Source organism: Schistocerca serialis, chromosome 9 (genome assembly GCF_023864345.2).
Source record: "Schistocerca serialis cubense isolate TAMUIC-IGC-003099 chromosome 9, iqSchSeri2.2, whole genome shotgun sequence".
NCBI classification, from domain to species: Eukaryota; Metazoa; Arthropoda; class Insecta; order Orthoptera; family Acrididae; genus Schistocerca; species Schistocerca serialis.
Window position 1 is genome coordinate 146,728,454 of NC_064646.1, and position 9,826 is coordinate 146,738,279.

A 9,826-nucleotide genomic window follows, 5' to 3' on the forward strand; every position below is an offset into this window, starting at 1 on the left:
ATTTTTATATCGCGAAGGTTGCACGTGTGGCCCGAAAAAGCATTACCGTTGTGATCAAGGAATGTAATTGCTAAAAAATCGTAAGAAAGTCTGCGTCTTAGGAAGTGTTTCTCGTATTCTGCACACGACGTCGTCGTTTCACAACTCACAGGGTTTGCTGTCGACGCTGAATCAGCGCACCCCAAGATTAATGATCGAGCTCGAAGCACCCAAGAAAAAGAATAATTTTAGCAGAGCGTGGTTTCGATCCACGGACCCCTGGGTTATGGGCCCAGCACGCTTCCACTGCGCCACTCTGCTGTGCGGAGAGAAGCGCTCTCTTCGGTGCGTGACATGAGACACTTGGAAAAGCGTTGTCTGCGTCGCCTACCGTTTAATTAACTGTGTAGCATCTCCCAGCTTGACTTGTCTCGACTTTGCTCGACTGACGCTACGCTGACGCTTGCACGAAGCGATATTTACCGCGATCGTCTCGAGATGCAGCTGCGAGATGCTCAGGATTAACATTGCACTCCACGAAGGTGGAGACATTCGAATGCACTGCCTAGCTACGCGCCCGCAACTAACAAAATGCCGACCCTGCCAGGATTCGAACCTGGAATCTTCTGATCCGTAGTCAGACGCGTTATCCGTTGCGCCACAGGGCCACCGTTCGCGTTTTCTGCTACGAGGCGGGTGCACATCGCAAAGCAACGTGTTCTCCGTGGCTCGGCAATTGCATGTCATCCACTGACAACGGCGGCGCGGCCACTCTGGTCTTCCGCACTCTGCAGGGAGCTGCCACCAAGGAAGGCATCTCTCCTCCAGCTGCTCGGCCACGGAGCGCCTGCACAGCTTAGAGCTTGCCACACATCTGCCGTCGCTGTTGGACAGGTAGCGGAATGCCAGGCGCCCGTTTTTTTGCATTTTTTCGGTGATGACAAGCGGTTGACATGCTTGTAAGTGTAGCATATAAAACAAGAATCGTGTGAAGCATTCGTAGACAGGTGCTAAAGTCGTAGTATGGCCGCAGGTGACGGTCGTATGACGGGTCTGTAGCCACAACAGGTTGGCATCAAAGTGAATACCGCTAACTGTAAGCACTCTGCTGTAGCCCCAGTGGCGCAATTGGTTAGCGCACGGTACTTATAAGGCAGTAGCCGTGAGCAATGCCGGGGTTGTGAGTTCGAGCCTCACCTGGGGCATACTTTTATTTCGTAGCAGCTGACTATGGAAGCATCGGGACGCTAGATTTGAGATGTATCACGTACCTGAGAGACCATAAATGTGCGTGCACTGCAGTCAACGGCCGCGTGTTCCTCGGTAGTATAGTGGTTAGTATCCCCGCCTGTCACGCGGGAGACCGGGGTTCGATTCCCCGCCGGGGAGATGCGATTTTTATATCGCGAAGGTTGCACGTGTGGCCCGAAAAAGCATTACCGTTGTGATCAAGGAATGTAATTGCTAAAAAATCGTAAGAAAGTCTGCGTCTTAGGAAGTGTTTCTCGTATTCTGCACACGACGTCGTCGTTTCACAACTCACAGGGTTTGCTGTCGACGCTGAATCAGCGCACCCCAAGATTAATGATCGAGCTCGAAGCACCCAAGAAAAAGAATAATTTTAGCAGAGCGTGGTTTCGATCCACGGACCTCTGGGTTATGGGCCCAGCACGCTTCCACTGCGCCACTCTGCTGTGCGGAGAGGAGCGCTCTCTTCGGTGCGTGACATGAGACACTTGGAAAAGCGTTGTCTGCGTCGCCTACCGTTTAATTAACTGTGTAGCATCTCCCAGCTTGACTTGTCTCGACTTTGCTCGACTGACGCTACGCTGACGCTTGCACGAAGCGATATTTACCGCGATCGTCTCGAGATGCAGCTGCGAGATGCTCAGGATTAACATTGCACTCCACGAAGGTGGAGACATTCGAATGCACTGCCTAGCTACGCGCCCGCAACTAACAAAATGCCGACCCTGCCAGGATTCGAACCTGGAATCTTCTGATCCGTAGTCAGACGCGTTATCCGTTGCGCCACAGGGCCACCGTTCGCGTTTTCTGCTACGAGGCGGGTGCACATCGCAAAGCAACGTGTTCTCCGTGGCTCGGCAATTGCATGTCATCCACTGACAACGGCGGCGCGGCCACTCTGGTCTTCCGCACTCTGCAGGGAGCTGCCACCAAGGAAGGCATCTCTCCTCCAGCTGCTCGGCCACGGAGCGCCTGCACAGCTTAGAGCTTGCCACACATCTGCCGTCGCTGTTGGACAGGTAGCGGAATGCCAGGCGCCCGTTTTTTTGCATTTTTTCGGTGATGACAAGCGGTTGACATGCTTGTAAGTGTAGCATATAAAACAAGAATCGTGTGAAGCATTCGTAGACAGGTGCTAAAGTCGTAGTATGGCCGCAGGTGACGGTCGTATGACGGGTCTGTAGCCACAACAGGTTGGCATCAAAGTGAATACCGCTAACTGTAAGCACTCTGCTGTAGCCCCAGTGGCGCAATTGGTTAGCGCACGGTACTTATAAGGCAGTAGCCGTGAGCAATGCCGGGGTTGTGAGTTCGAGCCTCACCTGGGGCATACTTTTATTTCGTAGCAGCTGACTATGGAAGCATCGGGACGCTAGATTTGAGATGTATCACGTACCTGAGAGACCATAAATGTGCGTGCACTGCAGTCAACGGCCGCGTGTTCCTCGGTAGTATAGTGGTTAGTATCCCCGCCTGTCACGCGGGAGACCGGGGTTCGATTCCCCGCCGGGGAGATGCGATTTTTATATCGCGAAGGTTGCACGTGTGGCCCGAAAAAGCATTACCGTTGTGATCAAGGAATGTAATTGCTAAAAAATCGTAAGAAAGTCTGCGTCTTAGGAAGTGTTTCTCGTATTCTGCACACGACGTCGTCGTTTCACAACTCACAGGGTTTGCTGTCGACGCTGAATCAGCGCACCCCAAGATTAATGATCGAGCTCGAAGCACCCAAGAAAAAGAATAATTTTAGCAGAGCGTGGTTTCGATCCACGGACCCCTGGGTTATGGGCCCAGCACGCTTCCACTGCGCCACTCTGCTGTGCGGAGAGAAGCGCTCTCTTCGGTGCGTGACATGAGACACTTGGAAAAGCGTTGTCTGCGTCGCCTACCGTTTAATTAACTGTGTAGCATCTCCCAGCTTGACTTGTCTCGACTTTGCTCGACTGACGCTACGCTGACGCTTGCACGAAGCGATATTTACCGCGATCGTCTCGAGATGCAGCTGCGAGATGCTCAGGATTAACATTGCACTCCACGAAGGTGGAGACATTCGAATGCACTGCCTAGCTACGCGCCCGCAACTAACAAAATGCCGACCCTGCCAGGATTCGAACCTGGAATCTTCTGATCCGTAGTCAGACGCGTTATCCGTTGCGCCACAGGGCCACCGTTCGCGTTTTCTGCTACGAGGCGGGTGCACATCGCAAAGCAACGTGTTCTCCGTGGCTCGGCAATTGCATGTCATCCACTGACAACGGCGGCGCGGCCACTCTGGTCTTCCGCACTCTGCAGGGAGCTGCCACCAAGGAAGGCATCTCTCCTCCAGCTGCTCGGCCACGGAGCGCCTGCACAGCTTAGAGCTTGCCACACATCTGCCGTCGCTGTTGGACAGGTAGCGGAATGCCAGGCGCCCGTTTTTTTGCATTTTTTCGGTGATGACAAGCGGTTGACATGCTTGTAAGTGTAGCATATAAAACAAGAATCGTGTGAAGCATTCGTAGACAGGTGCTAAAGTCGTAGTATGGCCGCAGGTGACGGTCGTATGACGGGTCTGTAGCCACAACAGGTTGGCATCAAAGTGAATACCGCTAACTGTAAGCACTCTGCTGTAGCCCCAGTGGCGCAATTGGTTAGCGCACGGTACTTATAAGGCAGTAGCCGTGAGCAATGCCGGGGTTGTGAGTTCGAGCCTCACCTGGGGCATACTTTTATTTCGTAGCAGCTGACTATGGAAGCATCGGGACGCTAGATTTGAGATGTATCACGTACCTGAGAGACCATAAATGTGCGTGCACTGCAGTCAACGGCCGCGTGTTCCTCGGTAGTATAGTGGTTAGTATCCCCGCCTGTCACGCGGGAGACCGGGGTTCGATTCCCCGCCGGGGAGATGCGATTTTTATATCGCGAAGGTTGCACGTGTGGCCCGAAAAAGCATTACCGTTGTGATCAAGGAATGTAATTGCTAAAAAATCGTAAGAAAGTCTGCGTCTTAGGAAGTGTTTCTCGTATTCTGCACACGACGTCGTCGTTTCACAACTCACAGGGTTTGCTGTCGACGCTGAATCAGCGCACCCCAAGATTAATGATCGAGCTCGAAGCACCCAAGAAAAAGAATAATTTTAGCAGAGCGTGGTTTCGATCCACGGACCTCTGGGTTATGGGCCCAGCACGCTTCCACTGCGCCACTCTGCTGTGCGGAGAGGAGCGCTCTCTTCGGTGCGTGACATGAGACACTTGGAAAAGCGTTGTCTGCGTCGCCTACCGTTTAATTAACTGTGTAGCATCTCCCAGCTTGACTTGTCTCGACTTTGCTCGACTGACGCTACGCTGACGCTTGCACGAAGCGATATTTACCGCGATCGTCTCGAGATGCAGCTGCGAGATGCTCAGGATTAACATTGCACTCCACGAAGGTGGAGACATTCGAATGCACTGCCTAGCTACGCGCCCGCAACTAACAAAATGCCGACCCTGCCAGGATTCGAACCTGGAATCTTCTGATCCGTAGTCAGACGCGTTATCCGTTGCGCCACAGGGCCACCGTTCGCGTTTTCTGCTACGAGGCGGGTGCACATCGCAAAGCAACGTGTTCTCCGTGGCTCGGCAATTGCATGTCATCCACTGACAACGGCGGCGCGGCCACTCTGGTCTTCCGCACTCTGCAGGGAGCTGCCACCAAGGAAGGCATCTCTCCTCCAGCTGCTCGGCCACGGAGCGCCTGCACAGCTTAGAGCTTGCCACACATCTGCCGTCGCTGTTGGACAGGTAGCGGAATGCCAGGCGCCCGTTTTTTTGCATTTTTTCGGTGATGACAAGCGGTTGACATGCTTGTAAGTGTAGCATATAAAACAAGAATCGTGTGAAGCATTCGTAGACAGGTGCTAAAGTCGTAGTATGGCCGCAGGTGACGGTCGTATGACGGGTCTGTAGCCACAACAGGTTGGCATCAAAGTGAATACCGCTAACTGTAAGCACTCTGCTGTAGCCCCAGTGGCGCAATTGGTTAGCGCACGGTACTTATAAGGCAGTAGCCGTGAGCAATGCCGGGGTTGTGAGTTCGAGCCTCACCTGGGGCATACTTTTATTTCGTAGCAGCTGACTATGGAAGCATCGGGACGCTAGATTTGAGATGTATCACGTACCTGAGAGACCATAAATGTGCGTGCACTGCAGTCAACGGCCGCGTGTTCCTCGGTAGTATAGTGGTTAGTATCCCCGCCTGTCACGCGGGAGACCGGGGTTCGATTCCCCGCCGGGGAGATGCGATTTTTATATCGCGAAGGTTGCACGTGTGGCCCGAAAAAGCATTACCGTTGTGATCAAGGAATGTAATTGCTAAAAAATCGTAAGAAAGTCTGCGTCTTAGGAAGTGTTTCTCGTATTCTGCACACGACGTCGTCGTTTCACAACTCACAGGGTTTGCTGTCGACGCTGAATCAGCGCACCCCAAGATTAATGATCGAGCTCGAAGCACCCAAGAAAAAGAATAATTTTAGCAGAGCGTGGTTTCGATCCACGGACCCCTGGGTTATGGGCCCAGCACGCTTCCACTGCGCCACTCTGCTGTGCGGAGAGAAGCGCTCTCTTCGGTGCGTGACATGAGACACTTGGAAAAGCGTTGTCTGCGTCGCCTACCGTTTAATTAACTGTGTAGCATCTCCCAGCTTGACTTGTCTCGACTTTGCTCGACTGACGCTACGCTGACGCTTGCACGAAGCGATATTTACCGCGATCGTCTCGAGATGCAGCTGCGAGATGCTCAGGATTAACATTGCACTCCACGAAGGTGGAGACATTCGAATGCACTGCCTAGCTACGCGCCCGCAACTAACAAAATGCCGACCCTGCCAGGATTCGAACCTGGAATCTTCTGATCCGTAGTCAGACGCGTTATCCGTTGCGCCACAGGGCCACCGTTCGCGTTTTCTGCTACGAGGCGGGTGCACATCGCAAAGCAACGTGTTCTCCGTGGCTCGGCAATTGCATGTCATCCACTGACAACGGCGGCGCGGCCACTCTGGTCTTCCGCACTCTGCAGGGAGCTGCCACCAAGGAAGGCATCTCTCCTCCAGCTGCTCGGCCACGGAGCGCCTGCACAGCTTAGAGCTTGCCACACATCTGCCGTCGCTGTTGGACAGGTAGCGGAATGCCAGGCGCCCGTTTTTTTGCATTTTTTCGGTGATGACAAGCGGTTGACATGCTTGTAAGTGTAGCATATAAAACAAGAATCGTGTGAAGCATTCGTAGACAGGTGCTAAAGTCGTAGTATGGCCGCAGGTGACGGTCGTATGACGGGTCTGTAGCCACAACAGGTTGGCATCAAAGTGAATACCGCTAACTGTAAGCACTCTGCTGTAGCCCCAGTGGCGCAATTGGTTAGCGCACGGTACTTATAAGGCAGTAGCCGTGAGCAATGCCGGGGTTGTGAGTTCGAGCCTCACCTGGGGCATACTTTTATTTCGTAGCAGCTGACTATGGAAGCATCGGGACGCTAGATTTGAGATGTATCACGTACCTGAGAGACCATAAATGTGCGTGCACTGCAGTCAACGGCCGCGTGTTCCTCGGTAGTATAGTGGTTAGTATCCCCGCCTGTCACGCGGGAGACCGGGGTTCGATTCCCCGCCGGGGAGATGCGATTTTTATATCGCGAAGGTTGCACGTGTGGCCCGAAAAAGCATTACCGTTGTGATCAAGGAATGTAATTGCTAAAAAATCGTAAGAAAGTCTGCGTCTTAGGAAGTGTTTCTCGTATTCTGCACACGACGTCGTCGTTTCACAACTCACAGGGTTTGCTGTCGACGCTGAATCAGCGCACCCCAAGATTAATGATCGAGCTCGAAGCACCCAAGAAAAAGAATAATTTTAGCAGAGCGTGGTTTCGATCCACGGACCTCTGGGTTATGGGCCCAGCACGCTTCCACTGCGCCACTCTGCTGTGCGGAGAGGAGCGCTCTCTTCGGTGCGTGACATGAGACACTTGGAAAAGCGTTGTCTGCGTCGCCTACCGTTTAATTAACTGTGTAGCATCTCCCAGCTTGACTTGTCTCGACTTTGCTCGACTGACGCTACGCTGACGCTTGCACGAAGCGATATTTACCGCGATCGTCTCGAGATGCAGCTGCGAGATGCTCAGGATTAACATTGCACTCCACGAAGGTGGAGACATTCGAATGCACTGCCTAGCTACGCGCCCGCAACTAACAAAATGCCGACCCTGCCAGGATTCGAACCTGGAATCTTCTGATCCGTAGTCAGACGCGTTATCCGTTGCGCCACAGGGCCACCGTTCGCGTTTTCTGCTACGAGGCGGGTGCACATCGCAAAGCAACGTGTTCTCCGTGGCTCGGCAATTGCATGTCATCCACTGACAACGGCGGCGCGGCCACTCTGGTCTTCCGCACTCTGCAGGGAGCTGCCACCAAGGAAGGCATCTCTCCTCCAGCTGCTCGGCCACGGAGCGCCTGCACAGCTTAGAGCTTGCCACACATCTGCCGTCGCTGTTGGACAGGTAGCGGAATGCCAGGCGCCCGTTTTTTTGCATTTTTTCGGTGATGACAAGCGGTTGACATGCTTGTAAGTGTAGCATATAAAACAAGAATCGTGTGAAGCATTCGTAGACAGGTGCTAAAGTCGTAGTATGGCCGCAGGTGACGGTCGTATGACGGGTCTGTAGCCACAACAGGTTGGCATCAAAGTGAATACCGCTAACTGTAAGCACTCTGCTGTAGCCCCAGTGGCGCAATTGGTTAGCGCACGGTACTTATAAGGCAGTAGCCGTGAGCAATGCCGGGGTTGTGAGTTCGAGCCTCACCTGGGGCATACTTTTATTTCGTAGCAGCTGACTATGGAAGCATCGGGACGCTAGATTTGAGATGTATCACGTACCTGAGAGACCATAAATGTGCGTGCACTGCAGTCAACGACCGCGTGTTCCTCGGTAGTATAGTGGTTAGTATCCCCGCCTGTCACGCGGGAGACCGGGGTTCGATTCCCCGCCGGGGAGATGCGATTTTTATATCGCGAAGGTTGCACGTGTGGCCCGAAAAAGCATTACCGTTGTGATCAAGGAATGTAATTGCTAAAAAATCGTAAGAAAGTCTGCGTCTTAGGAAGTGTTTCTCGTATTCTGCACACGACGTCGTCGTTTCACAACTCACAGGGTTTGCTGTCGACGCTGAATCAGCGCACCCCAAGATTAATGATCGAGCTCGAAGCACCCAAGAAAAAGAATAATTTTAGCAGAGCGTGGTTTCGATCCACGGACCCCTGGGTTATGGGCCCAGCACGCTTCCACTGCGCCACTCTGCTGTGCGGAGAGAAGCGCTCTCTTCGGTGCGTGACATGAGACACTTGGAAAAGCGTTGTCTGCGTCGCCTACCGTTTAATTAACTGTGTAGCATCTCCCAGCTTGACTTGTCTCGACTTTGCTCGACTGACGCTACGCTGACGCTTGCACGAAGCGATATTTACCGCGATCGTCTCGAGATGCAGCTGCGAGATGCTCAGGATTAACATTGCACTCCACGAAGGTGGAGACATTCGAATGCACTGCCTAGCTACGCGCCCGCAACTAACAAAATGCCGACCCTGCCAGGATTCGAACCTGGAATCTTCTGATCCGTAGTCAGACGCGTTATCCGTTGCGCCACAGGGCCACCGTTCGCGTTTTCTGCTACGAGGCGGGTGCACATCGCAAAGCAACGTGTTCTCCGTGGCTCGGCAATTGCATGTCATCCACTGACAACGGCGGCGCGGCCACTCTGGTCTTCCGCACTCTGCAGGGAGCTGCCACCAAGGAAGGCATCTCTCCTCCAGCTGCTCGGCCACGGAGCGCCTGCACAGCTTAGAGCTTGCCACACATCTGCCGTCGCTGTTGGACAGGTAGCGGAATGCCAGGCGCCCGTTTTTTTGCATTTTTTCGGTGATGACAAGCGGTTGACATGCTTGTAAGTGTAGCATATAAAACAAGAATCGTGTGAAGCATTCGTAGACAGGTGCTAAAGTCGTAGTATGGCCGCAGGTGACGGTCGTATGACGGGTCTGTAGCCACAACAGGTTGGCATCAAAGTGAATACCGCTAACTGTAAGCACTCTGCTGTAGCCCCAGTGGCGCAATTGGTTAGCGCACGGTACTTATAAGGCAGTAGCCGTGAGCAATGCCGGGGTTGTGAGTTCGAGCCTCACCTGGGGCATACTTTTATTTCGTAGCAGCTGACTATGGAAGCATCGGGACGCTAGATTTGAGATGTATCACGTACCTGAGAGACCATAAATGTGCGTGCACTGCAGTCAACGACCGCGTGTTCCTCGGTAGTATAGTGGTTAGTATCCCCGCCTGTCACGCGGGAGACCGGGGTTCGATTCCCCGCCGGGGAGATGCGATTTTTATATCGCGAAGGTTGCACGTGTGGCCCGAAAAAGCATTACCGTTGTGATCAAGGAATGTAATTGCTAAAAAATCGTAAGAAAGTCTGCGTCTTAGGAAGTGTTTCTCGTATTCTGCACACGACGTCGTCGTTTCACAACTCACAGGGTTTGCTGTCGACGCTGAATCAGCGCACCCCAAGATTAATGATCGAGCTCGAAGCACCCAAGA

General features: G+C 53.1%; 28 non-coding genes across 28 annotated transcripts; 14 read left to right on the forward strand and 14 right to left on the reverse strand.

Moving 5' to 3' along the window:
* Positions 1-228: 228 nt before the first annotated feature.
* On the reverse strand, positions 229-300 carry Trnam-cau (transfer RNA methionine (anticodon CAU)). The gene has a single exon. It is a non-coding gene; the product is annotated as a tRNA-Met (tRNA).
* A 274-nt stretch (positions 301-574) lies between these two features.
* Positions 575-647, reverse strand: Trnar-acg (transfer RNA arginine (anticodon ACG)). The gene has a single exon. It is a non-coding gene; the product is annotated as a tRNA-Arg (tRNA).
* A 445-nt stretch (positions 648-1,092) lies between these two features.
* On the forward strand, positions 1,093-1,184 carry Trnai-uau (transfer RNA isoleucine (anticodon UAU)). The gene is given in 2 exon segments: positions 1,093-1,130; positions 1,149-1,184. It is a non-coding gene; the product is annotated as a tRNA-Ile (tRNA).
* A 112-nt stretch (positions 1,185-1,296) lies between these two features.
* Trnad-guc (transfer RNA aspartic acid (anticodon GUC)) lies at positions 1,297-1,368 on the forward strand. Its single transcript has one exon. It is a non-coding gene; the product is annotated as a tRNA-Asp (tRNA).
* Positions 1,369-1,601: 233 nt separating this feature from the next.
* On the reverse strand, positions 1,602-1,673 carry Trnam-cau (transfer RNA methionine (anticodon CAU)). Its single transcript has one exon. It is a non-coding gene; the product is annotated as a tRNA-Met (tRNA).
* Positions 1,674-1,947: 274 nt separating this feature from the next.
* On the reverse strand, positions 1,948-2,020 carry Trnar-acg (transfer RNA arginine (anticodon ACG)). The gene has a single exon. It is a non-coding gene; the product is annotated as a tRNA-Arg (tRNA).
* A 445-nt stretch (positions 2,021-2,465) lies between these two features.
* Positions 2,466-2,557, forward strand: Trnai-uau (transfer RNA isoleucine (anticodon UAU)). Its single transcript is given in 2 exon segments — positions 2,466-2,503; positions 2,522-2,557. It is a non-coding gene; the product is annotated as a tRNA-Ile (tRNA).
* Positions 2,558-2,669: 112 nt separating this feature from the next.
* On the forward strand, positions 2,670-2,741 carry Trnad-guc (transfer RNA aspartic acid (anticodon GUC)). Its single transcript has one exon. It is a non-coding gene; the product is annotated as a tRNA-Asp (tRNA).
* A 233-nt stretch (positions 2,742-2,974) lies between these two features.
* On the reverse strand, positions 2,975-3,046 carry Trnam-cau (transfer RNA methionine (anticodon CAU)). Its single transcript has one exon. It is a non-coding gene; the product is annotated as a tRNA-Met (tRNA).
* Positions 3,047-3,320: 274 nt separating this feature from the next.
* Trnar-acg (transfer RNA arginine (anticodon ACG)) lies at positions 3,321-3,393 on the reverse strand. Its single transcript has one exon. It is a non-coding gene; the product is annotated as a tRNA-Arg (tRNA).
* Positions 3,394-3,838: 445 nt separating this feature from the next.
* Positions 3,839-3,930, forward strand: Trnai-uau (transfer RNA isoleucine (anticodon UAU)). Its single transcript is given in 2 exon segments — positions 3,839-3,876; positions 3,895-3,930. It is a non-coding gene; the product is annotated as a tRNA-Ile (tRNA).
* A 112-nt stretch (positions 3,931-4,042) lies between these two features.
* Trnad-guc (transfer RNA aspartic acid (anticodon GUC)) lies at positions 4,043-4,114 on the forward strand. The gene has a single exon. It is a non-coding gene; the product is annotated as a tRNA-Asp (tRNA).
* A 233-nt stretch (positions 4,115-4,347) lies between these two features.
* On the reverse strand, positions 4,348-4,419 carry Trnam-cau (transfer RNA methionine (anticodon CAU)). Its single transcript has one exon. It is a non-coding gene; the product is annotated as a tRNA-Met (tRNA).
* Positions 4,420-4,693: 274 nt separating this feature from the next.
* Trnar-acg (transfer RNA arginine (anticodon ACG)) lies at positions 4,694-4,766 on the reverse strand. The gene has a single exon. It is a non-coding gene; the product is annotated as a tRNA-Arg (tRNA).
* A 445-nt stretch (positions 4,767-5,211) lies between these two features.
* On the forward strand, positions 5,212-5,303 carry Trnai-uau (transfer RNA isoleucine (anticodon UAU)). The gene is given in 2 exon segments: positions 5,212-5,249; positions 5,268-5,303. It is a non-coding gene; the product is annotated as a tRNA-Ile (tRNA).
* A 112-nt stretch (positions 5,304-5,415) lies between these two features.
* On the forward strand, positions 5,416-5,487 carry Trnad-guc (transfer RNA aspartic acid (anticodon GUC)). Its single transcript has one exon. It is a non-coding gene; the product is annotated as a tRNA-Asp (tRNA).
* A 233-nt stretch (positions 5,488-5,720) lies between these two features.
* Trnam-cau (transfer RNA methionine (anticodon CAU)) lies at positions 5,721-5,792 on the reverse strand. Its single transcript has one exon. It is a non-coding gene; the product is annotated as a tRNA-Met (tRNA).
* Positions 5,793-6,066: 274 nt separating this feature from the next.
* Positions 6,067-6,139, reverse strand: Trnar-acg (transfer RNA arginine (anticodon ACG)). The gene has a single exon. It is a non-coding gene; the product is annotated as a tRNA-Arg (tRNA).
* Positions 6,140-6,584: 445 nt separating this feature from the next.
* On the forward strand, positions 6,585-6,676 carry Trnai-uau (transfer RNA isoleucine (anticodon UAU)). The gene is given in 2 exon segments: positions 6,585-6,622; positions 6,641-6,676. It is a non-coding gene; the product is annotated as a tRNA-Ile (tRNA).
* A 112-nt stretch (positions 6,677-6,788) lies between these two features.
* Trnad-guc (transfer RNA aspartic acid (anticodon GUC)) lies at positions 6,789-6,860 on the forward strand. Its single transcript has one exon. It is a non-coding gene; the product is annotated as a tRNA-Asp (tRNA).
* A 233-nt stretch (positions 6,861-7,093) lies between these two features.
* Trnam-cau (transfer RNA methionine (anticodon CAU)) lies at positions 7,094-7,165 on the reverse strand. Its single transcript has one exon. It is a non-coding gene; the product is annotated as a tRNA-Met (tRNA).
* Positions 7,166-7,439: 274 nt separating this feature from the next.
* Trnar-acg (transfer RNA arginine (anticodon ACG)) lies at positions 7,440-7,512 on the reverse strand. Its single transcript has one exon. It is a non-coding gene; the product is annotated as a tRNA-Arg (tRNA).
* Positions 7,513-7,957: 445 nt separating this feature from the next.
* Positions 7,958-8,049, forward strand: Trnai-uau (transfer RNA isoleucine (anticodon UAU)). The gene is given in 2 exon segments: positions 7,958-7,995; positions 8,014-8,049. It is a non-coding gene; the product is annotated as a tRNA-Ile (tRNA).
* A 112-nt stretch (positions 8,050-8,161) lies between these two features.
* Trnad-guc (transfer RNA aspartic acid (anticodon GUC)) lies at positions 8,162-8,233 on the forward strand. The gene has a single exon. It is a non-coding gene; the product is annotated as a tRNA-Asp (tRNA).
* Positions 8,234-8,466: 233 nt separating this feature from the next.
* On the reverse strand, positions 8,467-8,538 carry Trnam-cau (transfer RNA methionine (anticodon CAU)). Its single transcript has one exon. It is a non-coding gene; the product is annotated as a tRNA-Met (tRNA).
* Positions 8,539-8,812: 274 nt separating this feature from the next.
* Trnar-acg (transfer RNA arginine (anticodon ACG)) lies at positions 8,813-8,885 on the reverse strand. The gene has a single exon. It is a non-coding gene; the product is annotated as a tRNA-Arg (tRNA).
* Positions 8,886-9,330: 445 nt separating this feature from the next.
* On the forward strand, positions 9,331-9,422 carry Trnai-uau (transfer RNA isoleucine (anticodon UAU)). The gene is given in 2 exon segments: positions 9,331-9,368; positions 9,387-9,422. It is a non-coding gene; the product is annotated as a tRNA-Ile (tRNA).
* A 112-nt stretch (positions 9,423-9,534) lies between these two features.
* Trnad-guc (transfer RNA aspartic acid (anticodon GUC)) lies at positions 9,535-9,606 on the forward strand. The gene has a single exon. It is a non-coding gene; the product is annotated as a tRNA-Asp (tRNA).
* Positions 9,607-9,826: the final 220 nt, after the last annotated feature.